The sequence below is a fragment of the Ipomoea nil genome, unplaced genomic scaffold (genome assembly GCF_001879475.1).
Source record: "Ipomoea nil cultivar Tokyo-kokei standard unplaced genomic scaffold, Asagao_1.1 scaffold1892, whole genome shotgun sequence".
Classification (NCBI taxonomy): domain Eukaryota; kingdom Viridiplantae; phylum Streptophyta; class Magnoliopsida; order Solanales; family Convolvulaceae; genus Ipomoea; species Ipomoea nil.
Window position 1 is genome coordinate 1 of NW_017618320.1, and position 20,316 is coordinate 20,316.

Below are 20,316 nucleotides of genomic sequence, written 5' to 3' on the forward strand. Positions count from 1 at the left end.
TCTTTTATGCCATATCGCACAATCTGACATGGCAGTTCGAATGCCGCGTGGACAAACTTAACGGAAAAAATTATCGGTGTTAATATTGTCCTTAATTGTTCAAAAATCTTAAAGTAAATGGACTAAATTACACGAAATAAAGGTACAATGACTAAATTGAACAAAACGCTACACTACGGGGACCTAACAGGTACTTTGTCCGACTATGAAATGCTAGTTTCAGTTGCAATTACATGGCCACACGCACCATGGTGTCACATTGGATTGGGTTTACTTAAATAGTAATATGTGACTGTCCTGTTCTGGCCGCGCGAGTCGTTGTAGTATAGTGGTGAGCAGTGTTGCAAAAATCGCGCCTAGGCGCTGGCGGGGAGGCCGCCGCGAGGAATGGCCTAGACCGCCTAACCGGCCGGTTCGGCGAATTTTTTTTTTTTTTTTTTAAAATGTCGAAAAAGTTTTGGAAGGCATAACTTTTGACTCGGTTGTCTGATTTGGTCAAATTTTTTTTCAAATCGCGTATTTTTTCGAGATCTATACACCGCAAACAGCCAAGGCGGTTTGGTCCACTAATTTCTCAAAAAATGCCTCTTTAGTTCTTAATTTTAGTTTTTTATGTATTTAGATGGTTTAAACAATATTTTGAACAATTTTACAACCACTTTCGTAAATAGTTTCTAAGAAACAACTATGGAAACCTTATGTTTTATTACTAAATTTAAAAAATTTTAATTTTTAATTTTATTAAAAATAAAAAAAAAATAAAAATATAAAAAAATCGGCGCCTAGGGGGCGCCTAACGTTTTATGCAGCATTGGTGGTGAGTATTCCCGCTGTCACGCGGGAGACCTGGGTTCGATCCCGGCAACAGCGTTTTTTTTTTTAGCTCTTCAAAGGAAAAATTAAAAAAGCTTAATATTGTAAAAAATCAATCCGACCTGCCGGATTCGAACCAGCGACCTAAGGATTTCCAATTTAGATTAATCAAACTACAGTCCTCCGCTCTACCAACTGAGCTAAGGTCGGAGCTATTAACTATATTTTTGTCCGTATTGTACTCTTTTGCCACATCGCACAATCCGACATGGCAGTTCGAATGCAACGTAGAAAAAAACTTAACGGAAAAAATTATCGGTGTTAATGTTGTCCTTAATTGTTCTAAATCTTAAAGTACCCGGGACTAGATTACACAAAATAAAGGTACAATAACTAAATTGAACAAAACGCTACAGTACAGGGACTAAACAGGTACTTTGTCCGACTATGAAATGTTAGTTTCAGTTGCAATTAGATCGCCACACGAACCATGATGCCACATTTGATTGGGTTTACTTAAATAGAATATGTGACTGTCCTGTTCTGCCGCGCGAGTCGTTGTAGTATAGTGGTGAGTATCCCGCCTGTCACGCGGAGACCCGGGTTCGATCCCCGGCAACGGCGTCTTTTTTTTTTTTTTTTTTTTTTTTTTTAGCTCTTCAAAGGAAAAATTAAAAAGCTTAATATTGTAGAACATCAATCCAACCTGCCGGAATCAAACCAGCGACCTTAAGGATTTCCAATTTAGATTAGTCCAACTACAGTCCACCACTCTACCAACTGAGCTAAGGTCAGAGCTGTTAACATTATTTTTGTCCGATTTATACTCTTTTATGCCATATCGCACAATCTGACATGGCAGTTCGAATGCCGCGTGGACAAACTTAACGGAAAAAAATTATCGGTGTTAATATTGTCCTTAATTGTTCAAAATCTTAAAGTAAATGGACTAAATTACACGAAATAAAGGTACAATGACTAAATTGAACAAAACGCTACACTACGGGGACCTAACAGGTACTTTGTCCGACTATGAAATGCTAGTTTCAGTTGCAATTACATGGCCACACGCACCATGGTGTCACATTGGATTGGGTTTACTTAAATAGTAATATGTGACTGTCCTGTTCTGCCGCGCGAGTCGTTGTAGTATAGTGGTGAGCAGTGTTGCAAAAATCGCGCCTAGGCGCTGGCGGGGGAGGCCGCCGCGAGGAATGGCCTAGACCGCCTAACCGGCCGGTTCGGCGAATTTTTTTTTTTTTTTTTGAAAATGTCGAAAAAGTTTTGGAAGGCATAACTTTTGACTCGGTTGTCTGATTTGGTCAAATTTTTTTTTCAAATCGCGTATTTTTTTCGAGATCTATACACCGCAAACAGCCAAAGGCGGTTTGGTCCACTAATTTCTCAAAAAAATGCCTCTTTAGTTCTTAATTTTAGTTTTTTATGTATTTAGATGGTTTAAAACAATATTTTGAACAATTTTACAACCACTTTCGTAAATAGTTTCTAAGAAACAACTATGGAAACCTTATGTTTTATTACTAAATTTAAAAAATTTTAATTTTTAATTTTATTAAAAATAAAAAAAATTAAAAAAAATAAATAAAAAATCGGCGCCTAGGGGCGCCTAACGTTTTATGCAGCATTGGTGGTGAGTATTCCCGCCTGTCACGCGGAGACCTGGGTTCGATCCCGGCAACAGCGTTTTTTTTTTAGCTCTTCAAAGGAAAAATTAAAAGCTTAATATTGTAAAAATCAATCCGACCTGCCGGATTCGAACCAGCGACCTAAGGATTTCCAACTTAGATTAATCAAACTACAGTCCTCCGCTCTACCACTGAGCTAAGGTCGGAGCTATTAACTATATTTTTGTCCGTATTGCACTCTTTTATGCCACATCGCACAATCCGACATGGCAGTTCGAATGCCACGTAGAAAAAAACTTAACAGAAAAAATTACGGTGTTAATGTTGTCCTTAATTGTTCTAAATCTTAAAGTACCGGGACTAGATTACACAAAATAAACGTACAATAACTAAATTGAACAAAACCTACAGTACAGGGACTAAACAGGTACTTTGTCCGACTATGAAATGTTAGTTTCATTGCAATTAGATCGCCACACACGAACCATGGTGCCACATTTGATTGGACTTACTTAAATAGAAATTTGTGACTGTCCTGTTCTGCTGCGCGAAGTCGTTGTAGTATAGTGGTGAGTATCCCCTGCCTGTCACGCGGGAGACCGCGGTTCGATCCCCCGGCAACAGGCGTCTTTTTTTTTTTTTTTTTTAGCTCTTCAAAGGAAAAATTAAAAAGCTTAATATATTAGAACATCAATCCAACCTGCCGGAATCAAACCAACGACCTAAGGATTTCCAATTTAGATTAGTCCAACTACAGTCCACCACTCTAACCAACTGAGCTAAGGTCAGAGCTGTTAACATTATTTTGTCCCGATTTATACTCTTTTATTCCATATCGCACAATCTGACATGGCAGTTCGAATGCCGCGTGGACAAACTTAACGGAAAAAATTATCGGTGTTAATATTGTCCTTATTGTTCAAAATCTTAAAGTAAATGGACTAAATTACACGAAATAAAGGTACAATGACTAAATTGAACAAAACGCTACACTACGGGGACCTAACAGGTACTTGTCCGACTATGAAATGCTAGTTTCAGTTGCAATTACATGGCCACACGCACCATGGTGTCACATTGGATTGGGTTTACTTAAATAGTAATATGTGACTGTCCTGTTCTGCCGCGCGAGTCGTTGTAGTATAGTGGTGAGCAGTGCTGCAAAAATCGCGCCTAGGCGCTGGCGGGGGAGGCCGCCGCGAGGAATGCCTAGACCGCCTAACCGGCCGTTCGGCGAATTTTTTTTTTTATTTTGAAAATGTCGAAAAGTTTTGGAAGGCATAACTTTTGACTCGGTTGTCTGATTTGGTCAAATTTTTTTTTCAAATCGCGTATTTTTTCGAGAATCTATACACCGCAAAACAGCCAAAGGCGGTTTGGTCCACTAATTTCCTCAAAAAAATGCCTCTTTAGTTCTTAATTTTAGTTTTTTATGTATTAGATGGTTTAAACAATATTTTGAACAATTTACAACCACTTTCGTAAATAGTTTCTAAGAAACAACTATGGAAACCTTATGTTTTATTACTAAATTTAAAAAAATTTTAATTTTTAATTTTATTAAAAATAAAAAAACTAAAAAAAATAATAAAAAAATCGGCGCCTGGCCTAGGGGGCGCCTAACGTTTTATGCAGCATTGGTGGTGAGTATTCCCGCCTGTCACGCGGAGACCTGGGTTCGATCCCCGGCAACAGCGTTTTTTTTTTAGCTCTTCAAAGGAAAAATTAAAAAGCTTAATATTGTAAAAAATCAATCCGACCTGCCGATTCGAACCAGCGACCTAAGGATTTCCAACTTAGATTAATCAAACTACAGTCCTCCGCTCTACCAACTGAGCTAAGGTCGAGCTATTAACTATATTTTTGTCCGTATTGTACTCTTTTATGCCACATCGCACAATCCGACATGGCAGTTCGAATGCCACGTAGAAAAAAACTTAACAGAAAAAATTATCGGTGTTAATGTTGTCCTTAATTGTTCTAAATCTTAAAGTACCGGACTAGATTACACAAAATAAACGTACAATAACTAAATTGAACAAAACGCTACAGTACAGGGACTAAACAGGTACTTTGTCCGACTATGAAATGTTAGTTTCAGTTGCAATTAGATCGCCACACGAACCATGGTGCCACATTTGATTGGACTTACTTAAATAGAAATTTGTGACCTGTCCTGTTCTGCCTGCGCGAGTCGTTGTAGTATAGTGGTGAGTATCCCGCCTGTCACGCGGGAGACCCGAGGTTCGATCCCCGGCAACGGCGTCTTTTTTTTTTTTTTAGCTCTTCAAAGGAAAAATTAAAAAGCTTAATATTATAGAACATCAATCCAACCTGCCGGAATCAAACCAGCGACCTAAGGATTTCCAATTTAGATTAGTCCAACTACAGTCCACCAGCTCTACCAACTGAGCTAAGGTCAGAGCTGTTAACATTATTTTGTCCGATTTATACTTCTTTTATTCCATATCGCACAATCTGACATGGCAGTTCGAATGCCGCGTGGACAAACTTAACGGAAAAAATTATCGGTGTTAATATTGTCCTTAATTGTTCAAAATCTTAAAGTAAATGGACTAAATTTACACGAAATAAAGGTACAATGACTAAATTGAACAAAACGCTACACTACGGGGACCTAACAGGTACTTTGTCCGACTATGAAATGCTAGTTTCAGTTGCAATTACATGGCCACACGCACCATGGTGTCACATTGGATTGGGTTTACTTAAATAGTAATATGTGACTGTCCTGTTCTGTCGGCGCGAATCGTTGTAGTATAGTGGTGAGCAGTGCTGCAAAAATCGCGCCTAGGCGCTTGGGCGGGGGGAGGCCGCCCGCGAGGAATGGCCTAGACCGCCTAACCGGCCGTTTCGGCGAATTTTTTTTTTTTATTTTGAAAATGTCGAAAAAGTTTTGGAAGGCATAACTTTTGACTCGGTTGTCTGATTTGGTCAAATTTTTTTTTAAATCGCGTATTTTTTCGAGATCTATACACCGCAAACAGCCAAAGGCGGTTTGGTCCACTAATTTCTCAAAAAAATGCCTCTATAGTTCTTAAATTTTAGTTTTTTATGTATTTAGATGGTTTAAACAATATTTTGAACAATTTTACAACCACTTTCGTAAATAGTTTCTAAGAAACAACTATGGAAACCTTATGTTTTATTACTAAATTTAAAAATTTAATTTTTAATTTTATTAAAATTAAAAAAAAAACTAAAAAAAATAAATAAAAAAATAGCGCGCCTAACGTTTTATGTAGCATTGGTGGTGAGTATTCCGCCTGTCACGCGGGAGACCTGGGTTCGATCCCTGGCAACAGCGCTTTTTTCTTAGCTCTTCAAAGGAAAAATTAAAAAGCTTAATATTGTAAAAAATCAATCCGACCTGCCGGATTCGAACCAGCGACCTAAGGATTTCCAATTTAGATTAATCAACTACATCCTCCGCTCTACCAACTGAGCTAAGGTCGGAGCTATTAACTATATTTTTGTCCGTATTGCACTCTTTTATGCCACATCGCACAATCCGACATGGCAGTTCGAATGCCACGTAGAAAAAAACTTAACGGAAAAAATTATCGGTGTTAATGTTGTCCTTAATTGTTCTAAATCTTAAAGTACTGGGACTAGATTACACAAAATAAACGTACAATAACTAAATTGAACAAAACGCTACAGTACAGGGACTAAACAGGTACTTTGTCCGACTATGAAATGTTAGTTTCAGTTGCAATTAGATCGCCACACGAACCATGGTGCCACATTTGATTGGGTTTACTTAAATAGAAATTTGTGACTGTCCTGTTCTGCGCGCGAGTCGTTGTTGTATAGTGGTGAGTATCCCCGCTGTCACGCGGGAGACCCGGGTTCGATCCCCGGCAACGGCGTCTTTTTTTTTTTTTTTTAAGCTCTTCAAAGGAAAAATTAAAAAGCTTAATATTGTAGAACATCAATCCAACCTGCCGGAATCAAACCAGCGACTAATGGATTTCCAATTTAGATTAGTCCAACTACAGTCCACCACTCTACCAACTGAGCTAAGGTCATGAGCTGTTAACATTATTTTTGTCCGATTTATACTCTTTTATTGCCATATCGCACAATCTGACATGGCAGTTCGAATGCCGCGTGGACAAACTTAACGGAAAAAATTATCGGTGTTAATATTGTCCTTAATTGTTCAAAATCTTAAAGTAAATGGACTAAATTACACGAAATAAAGGTACAATGACTAAATTGAACAAAACGCTACACTACGGGGACGTAACAGGTACTTTGTCCGACTATGAAATGCTAGTTTCAGTTGCAATTACATGGCCACACGCACCATGGTGTCACATTGGATTGGGTTTACTTAAATAGTAATATGTGACTGTCCTGTTCTGCCGCGCGAATCGTTGTAGTATAGTGGTGAGCAGTGCTGCAAAAATCGCGCCTAGGCGCTGGGCGGGGGGAGGCCGCCGCGAGGAATGGCCTAGACCGCCTAACCGGCCGGTTCGGCGAATTTTTTTTTTTTTTTTTTGAAAATGTCGAAAAAGTTTTGGAAGGCATAACTTTTGACTCGGTTGTCTGATTTGGTCAAATTTTTTTTTCAAATCGCGTATTTTTTCGAGATCTATAACACCGCAAACAGCCAAAGGCGGTTTGATCCACTAATTTCTCAAAAAAATGCCTCTTTAGTTCTTAATTTTAGTTTTTTATGTATTTAGATGGTTTAAACAATATTTTGAACAATTTTACAACCACTTTCGTAAATAGTTTCTAAGAAACAACTATGGGAAACCTTATGTTTTATTACTAAATTTAAAAAATTTTAATTTTTAATTTTATTAAAAATTAAAAAAAAAACTAAAAAAAATAAATAAAAAATCGGCGCGCCTAACGTTTTATGCAGCATTGGTGGTGAGTATTCCCGCCTGTCACGCGGGAGACCTGGGTTCGATCCCCGGCAACAACGTTTTCTTTTAGCTCTTCAAAGGAAAAATTAAAAAGCTTAATATTGTAAAAAATCAATCCGACCTGCCGGATTCGAACCAGCGACCTAAGGATTTCCAATTTAGATTAATCAAACTACAATCCTCCGCTCTACCAACTGAGCTAAAGGTCGGAGCTATTAACTATATTTTTGTCCGTATTGCACTCTTTTATGCCACATCGCACAATCCGACATGGCAGTTCGAATGCCACGTAGAAAAAAACTTAACGGAAAAAATTATCGGTGTTAATGTTGTCCTTAATTGTTCTAAATCTTAAAGTACGGGACTAGATTACACAAAATAAACGTACAATAACTAAATTGAACAAAACGCTACAGTACAGGGACTAAACAGGTACTTTGTCCGACTATGAAATGTTAGTTTCAGTTGCAATTAGATCGCCACACGAACCATGGTGCCACATTTGATTGGTTTACTTAAATACAAATTTGTGACTGTCCTGTTCTGCCGCGTGAGTCGTTGTTGTATAGTGGTGAGTATCCCCGCCTGTCACGCGGGAGACCCGGGTTCGATCCTCGCAACGGCGTCTTTTTTTTTTTTTTTTTAGCTCTTCAAAGGAAAAATTAAAAAGCTTAATATTGTAGAACATCAATCCAACCTGCCGGAATCAAACCAGCGACCTATGGATTTCCAATTTTGATTAGTCCAACTACAGTCCACCACTCTACCAACTGAGCTAAGGTCTGAGCTGTTAACATTATTTTGTCCGATTTATACTATTTTATGCCATATCGCACAATCTGACATGGCAGTTCGAATGCCGCGTGGACAAACTTAACGGAAAAAATTATCGGTGTTAATATTGTCCTTAATTGTTCAAAATCTTAAAGTAAATGGACTAAATTACACGAAATAAAGGTACAATGACTAAATTGAACAAAACGCTACACTACGGGGACCTAACAGGTACTTTGTCCGACTATGAAATGCTAGTTTCAGTTGCAATTACATGGCCACACGCACCATGGTGTCACATTGGATTGGGTTTACTTAAATAGTAATATGTGACTGTCCTGTTCTGCCGCGCGAATCGTTGTAGTATAGTGGTGAGCAGTGCTGCAAAAATCGCGCCTAGGCGCTGGGCGGGGGGAGGTCCGCCGCGAGGAATGGCCTAGACCGCCTAACCGGCCGGTTCGGCGAATTTTTTTTTTTTTTTTGAAAATGTCGAAAAAGTTTTGGAAGGCATAACTTTTGACTCGGTTGTCTGGTTTGGTCAAATTTTTTTTTTCAAATCGCGTATTTTTTCGAGATCTATACACCGCAAACAGCCAAAGGCGGTTTGAGTCCACTAATTTCTCAAAAAAATGCCTCTTTAGTTCTTAATTTTAGTTTTTTATGTATTTAGATGGTTTAAACAATATTTTGAACAATTTTACAACCACTTTCGTAAATAGTTTCTAAGAAACAACTATGGAAACCTTATGTTTTATTACTAAATTTAAAAAATTTTAATTTTTAATTTTATTAAAAATAAAAAAAAAACTAAAAAAAATAAATAAAAAAATCAGGCCGCCTTAACGTTTTATGCAGCATTGGTGGTGAGTATTCCCGCCTGTCACGCGGGAGACCTGGGTTCGATCCCCGGCAACAGCGTTTTTTTTTAGCTCTTCAAAGGAAAAATTAAAAAGCTTAATATTGTAAAAAATCAATCCGACCTGCCGGATTCGAACCAGCGACCTAAGGATTTCCAATTAGATTAATCAAACTACAGTCCTCCGCTCTACCAACTGAGCTAAAGTCGGAGCTATTAACTATATTTTTGTCCGTATTGCACTCTTTTATGCCACATCGCACAATCCGACATGGCAGTTCGAATGCCACGTAGAAAAAAACTTAACGGAAAAAATTATCGGTGTTAATGTTGTCCTTAATTGTTCTAAATCTTAAAGTACGGGACTAGATTACACAAAATAAACGTACAATAACTAAATTGAACAAAACGCTACAGTACAGGGACTAAACAGGTACTTTGTCCGACTATGAAATGTTAGTTTCAGTTGCAATTAGATCGCCACACGAACCATGGTGCCACATTTGATTGGACTTACTTAAATACAAATTTGTGACTGTCCTGTTCTGCCGCGCGAGTCGTTGTAGTATAGTGGTGAGTATCCCCGCCTGTCACGCGGGAGACCCGGGTTCGATCCCCGGCAACGGCGTCTTTTTTTTTTTTTTTTAAGCTCTTCAAAGGAAAAATTAAAAAGCTTAATATATAGAACATCAATCCAACCTGCCGGAATCAAACCAGCGACTAATGGATTTCCAATTTTAGATTAGTCCAACTACAGTCCACCACTCTACCAACTGAGCTAAGGTCTGAGCTGTTAACATTATTTTTGTCCGATTTATACTATTTTATGCCATATCGCACAATCTGACATGGCAGTTCGAATGCCGCGTGGACAAACTTAACGGAAAAAATTATCGGTGTTAATATTGTCCTTAATTGTTCAAAATCTTAAAGTAAATGGACTAAATTACACGAAATAAAGGTACAATGACTAAATTGAACAAAACGCTACACTACGGGGACCTAACAGGTACTTTGTCCGACTATGAAATGCTAGTTTCAGTTGCAATTACATGGCCACACGCACCATGGTGTCACATTGGATTGGGTTTACTTAAATAGTAATATGTGACTGTCCTGTTCTGCCGCGCGAATCGTTGTAGTATAGTGGTGAGCAGTGCTGCAAAAATCGCGCCTAGGCGCTGGGCGGGGGAGGCCGCCGCGAGGAATGGCCTAGACCGCCTAACCGGCCGGTTCGGCGAATTTTTTTTTTTTTTGAAAATGTCGAAAAAGTTTTGGAAGGCATAACTTTTGACTCGGTTGTCTGATTTGGTCAAATTTTTTTTTCAAATCGCGTATTTTTTCGAGATCTATACACCGCAAACAGCCAAAGGCGGTTTGAGTCACTAATTTCTCAAAAAAATGCCTCTTTAGTTCTTAATTTTAGTTTTTTATGTATTTAGATGGTTTAAACAATATTTTGAACAATTTTACAACCACTTTCGTAAATAGTTTCTAAGAAACAACTATGGAAACCTTATGTTTTATTACTAAATTTAAAAAATTTTAATTTTTAATTTTATTAAAAATAAAAAAAAACTAAAAAAAATAAATAAAAAAATCGAGCGCGCCTAACGTTTTATGCAGCATTGGTGGTGGAGTATTCCCGCCTGTCACGCGGGAGACCTGGGTTCGATCCCCGCAACAGCGTTTTTTTTTTAGCTCTTCAAAGGAAAAATTAAAAAGCTTAATATTGTAAAAAATCAATCCGACCTGCCGGATTCGAACCAGCGACCTAAGGATTTCCAACTTAGATTAATCAAACTACAGTCCTCCGCTCTACCAACTGAGCTAAAGTCGGAGCTATTAACTATATTTTTGTCCGTATTGCACTCTTTTATGCCACATCGCACAATCCGACATGGCAGTTCGAATGCCACGTAGAAAAAAACTTAACGGAAAAAATTATCGGTGTTAATGTTGTCCTTAATTGTTCTAAATCTTAAAGTACCGGGACTAGATTACACAAAATAAACGTACAATAACTAAATTGAACAAAACGCTACAGTACAGGGACTAAACAGGTACTTTGTCCGACTATGAAATGTTAGTTTCAATTGCAATTAGATCGCCACACGAACCATGGTGCCACATTTGATTGGACTTACTTAAATAGAAATTTGTGACATGTCCTGTTCTGCCGCTGCGAGTCGTTGTAGTATAGTGGTGAGTATCCCGCCTGTCACGCGGGAGACCCGGGTTCGATCCTCCGGCAACGGCGTCTTTTTTTTTTTTTTTTAGCTCTTCAAAGGAAAAATTAAAAAGCTTAATATATTAGAACATCAATCCAAACCTGCCGGAATCAAACCAGCGACCTTAAGGATTTCCAATTTAGATTAGTCCAACTACAGTCCACCACTCTACCAACTGAGCTAAGGTCTGAGCTGTTAACATTATTTTTGTCCGATTTATACTCTTTTATGCCATATCGCACAATCTGACATGGCAGTTCGAATGCCGCGTTGGACAAACTTAACGGAAAAAATTATCGGTGTTAATATTGTCCTTAATTGTTCAAAATCTTAAAGTAAATGGACTAAATTACACGAAATAAAGGTACAATGACTAAATTGAACAAAACGCTACACTACGGGGACCTAACATGGTACTTTGTCCGACTATGAAATGCTAGTTTCAGTTGCAATTACATGGCCACACGCACCATGGTGTCACATTGGATTGGGTTTACTTAAATAGTAATATGTGACTGTCCTGTTCTGCCGCGCGAATCGTTGTAGTATAGTGGTGAGCAGTGCTGCAAAAATCGCGCCTAGGCGCTGGGCGGGGGAGGTCGCCGCGAGGAATGGCCTAGACCGCCTAACCGGCCGGTTCGGCGAATTTTTTTTTTTTTTTTGAAAATGTCTTAAAAGTTTTGGAAGGCATAACTTTTGACTCGGTTGTCTGGTTTGGTCAAATTTTTTTTTTCAAATCGCGTATTTTTTCGAAATCTATACACCGCATACAGCCAAAGGCGGTTTAGTCCACTAATTTCTCAAAAAAACGCCTCTTTAGTTCTTAGTTTTAGTTTTTTATGTATTTAGATGGTTTTAAACAATATTTTGAACAATTTTACAACCACTTTCGTAAATAGTTTCTAAGAAACAACTATGGAAACCTTATGTTTTATTACTAAAGTTAAAAAATTTTTAATTTTTAATTTTATTAAAAATAAAAAAAAACTAAAAAAAATAAATAAAAAAATAGGCGCTTAACGTTTTATGCAGCATTGGTGGTGAGTATTCCCGCCTATCACGCGGGAGACTTGGGTTCGATCCCCGGCAACAGCGTACAGCGTTTTTTTTTAGCTCTTCAAAGGAAAAATTAAAAAGCTTAATATTGTAGAAAATCAATCCGAACCTGCCGGATTCGAACCAGCGACCTAAGGATTTCCAACTTAGATTAATCAAACTACAGTCCTCCGCTCTACCAACTGAGCTAAGGTCGGAGCTATTAACTATATTTTTGTCCGTATTGCACTCTTTTATGCCACATCGCACAATCCGACATGGCGGTTCGAATGCCACGTAGAAAAAAACTTAACGGAAAAAATTACGGAGTTAATGTTGTCCTTAATTATTCTAAATCTTAAAGTACCGGGACTAGATTACACAAAATAAACGTACAATAACTCAATTGAACAAAACGCTACAGTACAGGGACTAAACAGGTACTTTGTCCGACTATGAAATGTTAGTTTCAATTGCAATTAGATCGCCACACGAACCATGGTGCCACATTTGATTGGACTTACTTAAATAGAAATTTGTGACAGTCCTATTCTGCCGCGCGAGTCGTTGTAGTATATGTGGTGAGTATCCCCGCCTTGTCACGCGGGAGACCCGGGTTCGATCCCCGGCAACGGCGTCTTTTTTTTTTTTTAGCTCTTCAAAGGAAAAATTAAAAAGCTTAATATATTAGAACATCAATCCAACCTGCCGGAATCAAACCAGCGACTTAAGGATTTCCAATTTAGATTAGTCCAACTACAGTCCACCACTCTACCAACTGAGCTAAGGTCTAGAGCTGTTAACATTATTTTTGTCCGATTTATACTCTTTTATGCCATATCGCACAATCTGACATGGCAGTTCAAATGCCGCGTGGACAAACTTAACGGAAAAAATTTATCGGTGTTAATATTGTCCTTAATTGTTCAAAATCTTAAAGTAAAAGGACTAAATTACACGAAATAAAGGTACAATGACTAAATTGAACAAAACGCTACACTACGGGGACCTAACAGGTACTTTGTCCGACTATGAAATGCTAGTTTCAGTTGCAATTAACATGGCCACACGCACCATGGTGTCACATTGGATTGGGTTTACTTAAATAGTAATATGTGACTGTCCTGTTCTGCCGCGCGAATCGTTGTAGTATAGTGGTGAGCAGTGCTGCAAAAATCGCGCCTAGGCGCTGGGCGGGGGAGGCCGCCGCGAGGAATGGCCTAGACCGCCTAACCGGCCGGTTCGGCGAATTTTTTTTTTTTTTTTTGAAAATGTCGAAAAAGTTTTGGAAGGCATAACTTTTGACTCGGTTGTCTGATTTGGTCAAATTTTTTTTTTCAAATCGCGTATTTTTTCGAGATCTATACACCGCAAACAGCCAAAGGCGGTTTGGTCCACTAATTTCTCAAAAAAATGCCTCTTTAGTTCTTAATTTTAGTTTTTTATGTATTTAGATGGTTTAAAACAATATTTTGAACAATTTTACAACCACTTTCGTAAATAGTTTCTAAGAAACAACTATGGAAACCTTATGTTTTATTACTAAATTTAAAAAATTTTAATTTTTAATTTTATTAAAAATAAAAAAAATAAAAAAAATAAATAAAAAAATCGGCAGCCTAGGGGCGCCTAACGTTTTATGCAGCATTGGTGGTGAGTATTCCCGCCTGTCACGCGGGAGACCTGGGTTCGATCCCCGCAACAGCGTTTTTTTTTTAGCTCTTCAAAGGAAAAATTAAAAAGCTTAATATTGTAAAAAATCAATCCGACCTGCCGGATTCGAACCAGCGACCTAAGGATTTCCAACTTAGATTAATCAAACTACAGTCCTCCGCTCTACCAACTGAGCTAAGGTCGGAGCTATTAACTATATTTTTGTCCGTATTGTCACTCTTTTATGCCACATCGCACAATCCGACATGGCAGTTCGAATGCCACGTAGAAAAAAACTTAACGGAAAAAATTATCGGTGTTAATGTTGTCCTTAATTGTTCTAAATCTTAAAGTACCGGGACTAGATTACACAAAATAAACGTACAATAACTAAATTGAACAAAACGCTACAGTACAGGGACTAAACAGGTACTTTGTCCGACTATGAAATGTTAGTTTCAGTTGCAATTAGATCGCCACACGAACCATGGTGCCACATTTGATTGGATTTACTTAAATAGAAATTTGTGACTGTCCTGTTCTGCCGCGCGAGTCGTTGTAGTATAGTGGTGAGTATCCCCGCCTGTCACGCGGGAGACCCGGGTTCGATCCCCGGCAACGGCGTCTTTTTTTTTTTTTTTAAGCTCTTCAAAGGAAAAATTAAAAAGCTTAATATATGTAGAACATCAATCCAACCTGCCGGAATCAAACCAGCGACCTAAGGATTTCCAATTTAGATTAGTCCAACTACAGTCCACCACTCTACCAACTGAGCTAAGGTCAGAGCTGTTAACATTATTTTTGTCCGATTTATACTCTTTTATGCCATATCGCACAATCTGACATGGCAGTTCGAATGCCGCGTGGACAAACTTAACGGAAAAAATTATCGGTGTTAATATTGTCCTTAATTGTTCAAAATCTTAAAGTAAATAGGACTAAATTACACGAAATAAAGGTACAATGACTAAATTGAACAAAACGCTACACTACGGGGACCTAACAGGTACTTTGTCCGACTATGAAATGCTAGTTTCAGTTGCAATTACATGGCCACACGCACCATGGTGTCACATTGGATTAGGGTTTACTTAAATAGTAATATGTGACTGTCCTGTTCTGCCGCGCGAGTCGTTGTAGTATAGTGGTGAGCAGTGCTGCAAAAATCGCGCCTAGGCGCTGGGCGGGGGAGGCCGCCGCGAGGAATGGCCTAGACCGCCTAACCGGCCGGTTCGGCGAATTTTTTTTTTTTATTTTGAAAATGTCGAAAATGTTTTGGAAGGCATAACTTTTGACTCGGTTGTCTGATTTGGTCAAATTTTTTTTTTCAAATCGCGTATTTTTTCGAGATCTATACACCGCAAACAGCCAAAGGCGGTTTGGTCCACTAATTTCTCAAAAAAATGCCTCTTTAGTTCTTAATTTTAGTTTTTTATGTATTTAGATGGTTAAAACAATATTTTGAACAATTTTACAACCACTTTCGTAAATAGTTTCTAAGAAACAACTATGGAAACCTTATGTTTTATTACTAAATTTAAAAAATTTTAATTTTTAATTTTATTAAAAATAAAAAAATTAAAAAAAATAAATAAAAAAATCGGCGCCTAGGGGCGCCTAACGTTTTATGCAGCATTGGTGGTGAGTATTCCCGCCTGTCACGCGGGAGACCTGGGTTCGATCCCCGGCAACAGCGTTTCTTTTTTTTAGCTCTTCAAAGGAAAAATTAAAAAGCTTAATATTGTAAAAAATCAATCCGACCTGCCGGATTCGAACCAGCGACCTAAGGATTTCCAATTTAGATTAATCAAACTACAGTCGTCCGCTCTACTAACTGAGCTAAGGTCGGAGCAATTAACTATATTTTTGTCCGTATTGTACTCTTTTATGCCACATCGCACAATCCGACATGGCAGTTCGAATGCCAACGTAGAAAAAAACTTAACAGAAAAAATTATCGGTGTTAATGTTGTCCTTAATTGTTCTAAATCTTAAAGTACCGGGACTAGATTACACAAAATAAAGGTACAATAACTAAATTGAACAAAACGCTACAGTACAGGGACCTAACAGGTACTTTGTCCGACTATGAAATGTTAGTTTCAGTTGCAATTAGATCGCCACACGAACCATGATGCCACATTTGATTGGGTTTACTTAAATAGTAATATGTGACTGTCCTGTTCTGCCGCGCGAGTCGTTGTAGTATAGTGGTGAGTATCCCCGCCTGTCACGCGGGAGACCCGGGTTCGATCCCCGGCAACGGCGTCTTTTTTTTTTTTTTTTTTTTTTTTTAAGCTCTTCAAAGGAAAAATTAAAAAGCTTAATATTGTAGAACATCAATCCAACCTGCCGGAATCAAACCAGCGACCTAAGGATTTCCAATTTAGATTAGTCCAACTACAGTCCACCACTCTACCAACTGAGCTAAGGTCAGAGCTGTTAACATTATTTTTGTCCGATTTATACTCTTTTATGCCATATCGCACAATCTGACATGGCAGTTCGAATGCCGCGTGGACAAACTTAACGGAAGAAATTATCGGTGTTAATATTGTCCTTAATTGTTCAAAATCTTAAAGTAAATAGACTAAATTACACGAAATAAAGGTACAATGACTAAATTGAACAAAACGCTACACTACGGGGACCTAACAGGTACTTTGTCCGACTATGAAATGCTAGTTTCAGTTGCAATTACATGGCCACACGCACCATGGTGTCACATTGGATAGGGTTTACTTAAATAGTAATATGTGACTGTCCTGTTCTGCCGCGCGAGTCGTTGTAGTATAGTGGTGAGCAGTGTTGCAAAAATCGCGCCTAGGCGCTGGGCGGTGGGAGGCCGCCGCGAGGAATGGCATAGACCGCCTAACGGCCGGTTCGGCGAATTTTTTTTTTTTTTTTTGAAAATGTCGAAAATGTTTTGGAAGGCATAACTTTTGACTCGGTTGTCTGATTTGGTCAAATTTTTTTTTCAAATCGCGTATTTTTTCGAGATCTATACACCGCAAACAGCCAAAGGCGGTTTGGTCCACTAATTTCTCAAAAAAATGCCTCTTTAGTTCTTAATTTTAGTTTTTTATGTATTTAGATGGTTAAAACAATATTTTGAACAATTTTACAACCACTTTCGTAAATAGTTTCTAAGAAACAACTATGGAAACCTTATGTTTTATTACTAAATTTAAAAAATTTTAATTTTTAATTTTATTAAAAATAAAAAAAATTAAAAAAAATAAATAAAAAAATCGGCGCCTAGGGGGCGCCTAACGTTTTATGCAGCATTGGTGGTGAGTATTCCCGCCTGTCACGCGGGAGACCTGGGTTCGATCCCCGGCAACAGCGTTTCTTTTTTTAGCTCTTCAAAGGAAAAATTAAAAAGCTTAATATTGTAAAAAATCAATCCGACCTGCCGGATTCGAACCAGCGACCTAAGGATTTCCAATTTAGATTAATCAAACTACAGTCGTCCGCTCTACTAACTGAGCTAAGGTCGGAGCAATTAACTATATTTTTGTCCGTATTGTACTCTTTTATGCCACATCGCACAATCCGACATGGCAGTTCGAATGCAACGTAGAAAAAAACTTAACAGAAAAAATTATCGGTGTTAATGTTGTCCTTAATTGTTCTAAATCTTAAAGTACCGGGACTAGATTACACAAAATAAAGGTACAATAACTAAATTGAACAAAACGCTACAGTACAGGGACCTAACAGGTACTTTGTCCGACTATGAAATGTTAGTTTCAGTTGCAATTAGATCGCCACACGAACCATGATGCCACATTTGATTGGGTTTACTTAAATAGTAATATGTGACTGTCCTGTTCTGCCGCGCGAGTCGTTGTAGTATAGTGGTGAGTATCCCCGCCTGTCACGCGGGAGACCCGGGTTCGATCCCCGGCAACGGCGTTTTTTTTTTTTTTTTTTAAGCTCTTCAAAGGAAAAATTAAAAAGCTTAATATTGTAGAACATCAATCCAACCTGCCGGAATCAAACCAGCGACCTAAGGATTTCCAATTTAGATTAGTCCAACTACAGTCCACCACTCTACCAACTGAGCTAAGGTCAGAGCTGTTAACATTATTTTTGTCCGATTTATACTCTTTTATGCCATATCGCACAATCTGACATGGCAGTTCGAATGCCGCGTGGACAAACTTAACGGAAGAAATTATCGGTGTTAATATTGTCCTTAATTGTTCAAAATCTTAAAGTAAATAGACTAAATTACACGAAATAAAGGTACAATGACTAAATTGAACAAAACGCTACACTACGGGGACCTAACAGGTACTTTGTCCGACTATGAAATGCTAGTTTCAGTTGCAATTACATGGCCACACGCACCATGGTGTCACATTGGATAGGGTTTACTTAAATAGTAATATGTGACTGTCCTGTTCTGCCGCGCGAGTCGTTGTAGTATAGTGGTGAGCAGTGTTGCAAAAATCGCGCCTAGGCGCTGGGCGGTGGGAGGCCGCCGCGAGGAATGGCATAGACCGCCTAACCGGCCGGTTCGGCGAATATTTTTTTTTTTTTTTGAAAATGCCGAAAATGTTTTGGAAGGCATAACTTTTGACTCGGTTGTCTGATTTGGTCAAATTTTTTTTTCAAATCGCGTATTTTTTCGAGATCTATACACCGCAAACAGCCAAAGGCGGTTTGGTCCACTAATTTCTCAAAAAAATGCCTCTTTAGTTCTTAATTTTAGTTTTTTATGTATTTAGATGGTTAAAACAATATTTTGAACAATTTTACAACCACTTTCGTAAATAGTTTCTAAGAAACAACTATGGAAACCTTATGTTTTATTACTAAATTTAAAAAATTTTAATTTTTAATTTTATTAAAAATAAAAAAAATTAAAAAAAATAAATAAAAAAATCGGCGCCTAGGGGGCGCCTAACGTTTTATGCAGCATTGGTGGTGAGTATTCCCGCCTGTCACGCGGGAGACCTGGGTTCGATCCCCGGCAACAGCGTTTCTTTTTTTAGCTCTTCAAAGGAAAAATTAAAAAGCTTAATATTGTAAAAAATCAATCCGACCTGCCGGATTCGAACCAGCGACCTAAGGATTTCCAATTTAGATTAATCAAACTACAGTCGTCCGCTCTACTAACTGAGCTAAGGTCGGAGCAATTAACTATATTTTTGTCCGTATTGTACTCTTTTATGCCACATCGCACAATCCGACATGGCAGTTCGAATGCAACGTAGAAAAAAACTTAACAGAAAAAATTATCGGTGTTAATGTTGTCCTTAATTGTTCTAAATCTTAAAGTACCGGGACTAGATTACACAAAATAAAGGTACAATAACTAAATTGAACAAAACGCTACAGTACAGGGACCTAACAGGTACTTTGTCCGACTATGAAATGTTAGTTTCAGTTGCAATTAGATCGCCACACGAACCATGATGCCACATTTGATTGGGTTTACTTAAATAGTAATATGTGACTGTCCTGTTCTGCCGCGCGAGTCGTTGTAGTATAGTGGTGAGTATCCCCGCCTGTCACGCGGGAGACCCGGGTTCGATCCCCGGCAACGGCGTTTTTTTTTTTTTTTTTAAGCTCTTCAAAGGAAAAATTAAAAAGCTTAATATTGTAGAACATCAATCCAACCTGCCGGAATCAAACCAGCGACCTAAGGATTTCCAATTTAGATTAGTCCAACTACAGTCCACCACTCTACCAACTGAGCTAAGGTCAGAGCTGTTAACATTATTTTTGTCCGATTTATACTCTTTTATGCCATATCGCACAATCTGACATGGCAGTTCGAATGCCGCGTGGACAAACTTAACGGAAGAAATTATCGGTGTTAATATTGTCCTTAATTGTTCAAAATCTTAAAGTAAATAGACTAAATTACACGAAATAAAGGTACAATGACTAAATTGAACAAAACGCTACACTACGGGGACCTAACAGGTACTTTGTCCGACTATGAAATGCTAGTTTCAGTTGCAATTACATGGCCACACGCACCATGGTGTCACATTGGATAGGGTTTACTTAAATAGTAATATGTGACTGTCCTGTTCTGCCGCGCGAGTCGTTGTAGTATAGTGGTGAGCAGTGTTGCAAAAATCGCGCCTAGGCGCTGGGCGGTGGGAGGCCGCCGCGAGGAATGGCATAGACCGCCTAACCGGCCGGTTCGGCGAATATTTTTTTTTTTTTTTTGAAAATGCCGAAAATGTTTTGGAAGGCATAACTTTTGACTCGGTTGTCTGATTTGGTCAAATTTTTTTTTTCAAATCGCGTATTTTTTCGAGATCTATACACCGCAAACAGCCAAAGGCGGTTTGGTCCACTAATTTCTCAAAAAAATGCCTCTTTAGTTCTTAATTTTAGTTTTTTATGTATTTAGATGGTTAAAACAATATTTTGAACAA

General features: G+C 38.3%; 16 non-coding genes across 16 annotated transcripts; 6 read left to right on the top strand and 10 right to left on the bottom strand.

The window, feature by feature from the left end:
- Window positions 1-929: 929 nt before the first annotated feature.
- TRNAY-GUA lies at window positions 930-1,023 on the bottom strand. Its single transcript has 2 exons — window positions 987-1,023; window positions 930-965 (listed from the first exon to the last, which is right to left on the bottom strand). It is a non-coding gene; the product is annotated as a tRNA-Tyr (tRNA).
- Window positions 1,024-1,367: 344 nt separating this feature from the next.
- TRNAD-GUC lies at window positions 1,368-1,437 on the top strand. Its single transcript has one exon. It is a non-coding gene; the product is annotated as a tRNA-Asp (tRNA).
- Window positions 1,438-2,572: 1,135 nt separating this feature from the next.
- On the bottom strand, window positions 2,573-2,665 carry TRNAY-GUA. Its single transcript has 2 exons — window positions 2,630-2,665; window positions 2,573-2,608 (listed from the first exon to the last, which is right to left on the bottom strand). It is a non-coding gene; the product is annotated as a tRNA-Tyr (tRNA).
- Window positions 2,666-7,478: 4,813 nt separating this feature from the next.
- On the bottom strand, window positions 7,479-7,573 carry TRNAY-GUA. The gene is made up of 2 exons: window positions 7,536-7,573; window positions 7,479-7,514 (listed from the first exon to the last, which is right to left on the bottom strand). It is a non-coding gene; the product is annotated as a tRNA-Tyr (tRNA).
- Window positions 7,574-9,111: 1,538 nt separating this feature from the next.
- TRNAY-GUA lies at window positions 9,112-9,204 on the bottom strand. The gene is made up of 2 exons: window positions 9,168-9,204; window positions 9,112-9,147 (listed from the first exon to the last, which is right to left on the bottom strand). It is a non-coding gene; the product is annotated as a tRNA-Tyr (tRNA).
- Window positions 9,205-9,549: 345 nt separating this feature from the next.
- On the top strand, window positions 9,550-9,621 carry TRNAD-GUC. The gene has a single exon. It is a non-coding gene; the product is annotated as a tRNA-Asp (tRNA).
- Window positions 9,622-10,739: 1,118 nt separating this feature from the next.
- Window positions 10,740-10,833, bottom strand: TRNAY-GUA. The gene is made up of 2 exons: window positions 10,797-10,833; window positions 10,740-10,775 (listed from the first exon to the last, which is right to left on the bottom strand). It is a non-coding gene; the product is annotated as a tRNA-Tyr (tRNA).
- Window positions 10,834-12,383: 1,550 nt separating this feature from the next.
- Window positions 12,384-12,477, bottom strand: TRNAY-GUA. The gene is made up of 2 exons: window positions 12,441-12,477; window positions 12,384-12,419 (listed from the first exon to the last, which is right to left on the bottom strand). It is a non-coding gene; the product is annotated as a tRNA-Tyr (tRNA).
- Window positions 12,478-14,023: 1,546 nt separating this feature from the next.
- Window positions 14,024-14,117, bottom strand: TRNAY-GUA. Its single transcript has 2 exons — window positions 14,081-14,117; window positions 14,024-14,059 (listed from the first exon to the last, which is right to left on the bottom strand). It is a non-coding gene; the product is annotated as a tRNA-Tyr (tRNA).
- A 347-nt stretch (window positions 14,118-14,464) lies between these two features.
- Window positions 14,465-14,536, top strand: TRNAD-GUC. The gene has a single exon. It is a non-coding gene; the product is annotated as a tRNA-Asp (tRNA).
- A 1,131-nt stretch (window positions 14,537-15,667) lies between these two features.
- Window positions 15,668-15,761, bottom strand: TRNAY-GUA. Its single transcript has 2 exons — window positions 15,725-15,761; window positions 15,668-15,703 (listed from the first exon to the last, which is right to left on the bottom strand). It is a non-coding gene; the product is annotated as a tRNA-Tyr (tRNA).
- A 347-nt stretch (window positions 15,762-16,108) lies between these two features.
- TRNAD-GUC lies at window positions 16,109-16,180 on the top strand. Its single transcript has one exon. It is a non-coding gene; the product is annotated as a tRNA-Asp (tRNA).
- Window positions 16,181-17,318: 1,138 nt separating this feature from the next.
- On the bottom strand, window positions 17,319-17,412 carry TRNAY-GUA. The gene is made up of 2 exons: window positions 17,376-17,412; window positions 17,319-17,354 (listed from the first exon to the last, which is right to left on the bottom strand). It is a non-coding gene; the product is annotated as a tRNA-Tyr (tRNA).
- Window positions 17,413-17,758: 346 nt separating this feature from the next.
- TRNAD-GUC lies at window positions 17,759-17,830 on the top strand. Its single transcript has one exon. It is a non-coding gene; the product is annotated as a tRNA-Asp (tRNA).
- Window positions 17,831-18,960: 1,130 nt separating this feature from the next.
- Window positions 18,961-19,054, bottom strand: TRNAY-GUA. Its single transcript has 2 exons — window positions 19,018-19,054; window positions 18,961-18,996 (listed from the first exon to the last, which is right to left on the bottom strand). It is a non-coding gene; the product is annotated as a tRNA-Tyr (tRNA).
- A 346-nt stretch (window positions 19,055-19,400) lies between these two features.
- Window positions 19,401-19,472, top strand: TRNAD-GUC. Its single transcript has one exon. It is a non-coding gene; the product is annotated as a tRNA-Asp (tRNA).
- The last annotated feature ends 844 nt before the right edge of the window (window positions 19,473-20,316 follow it).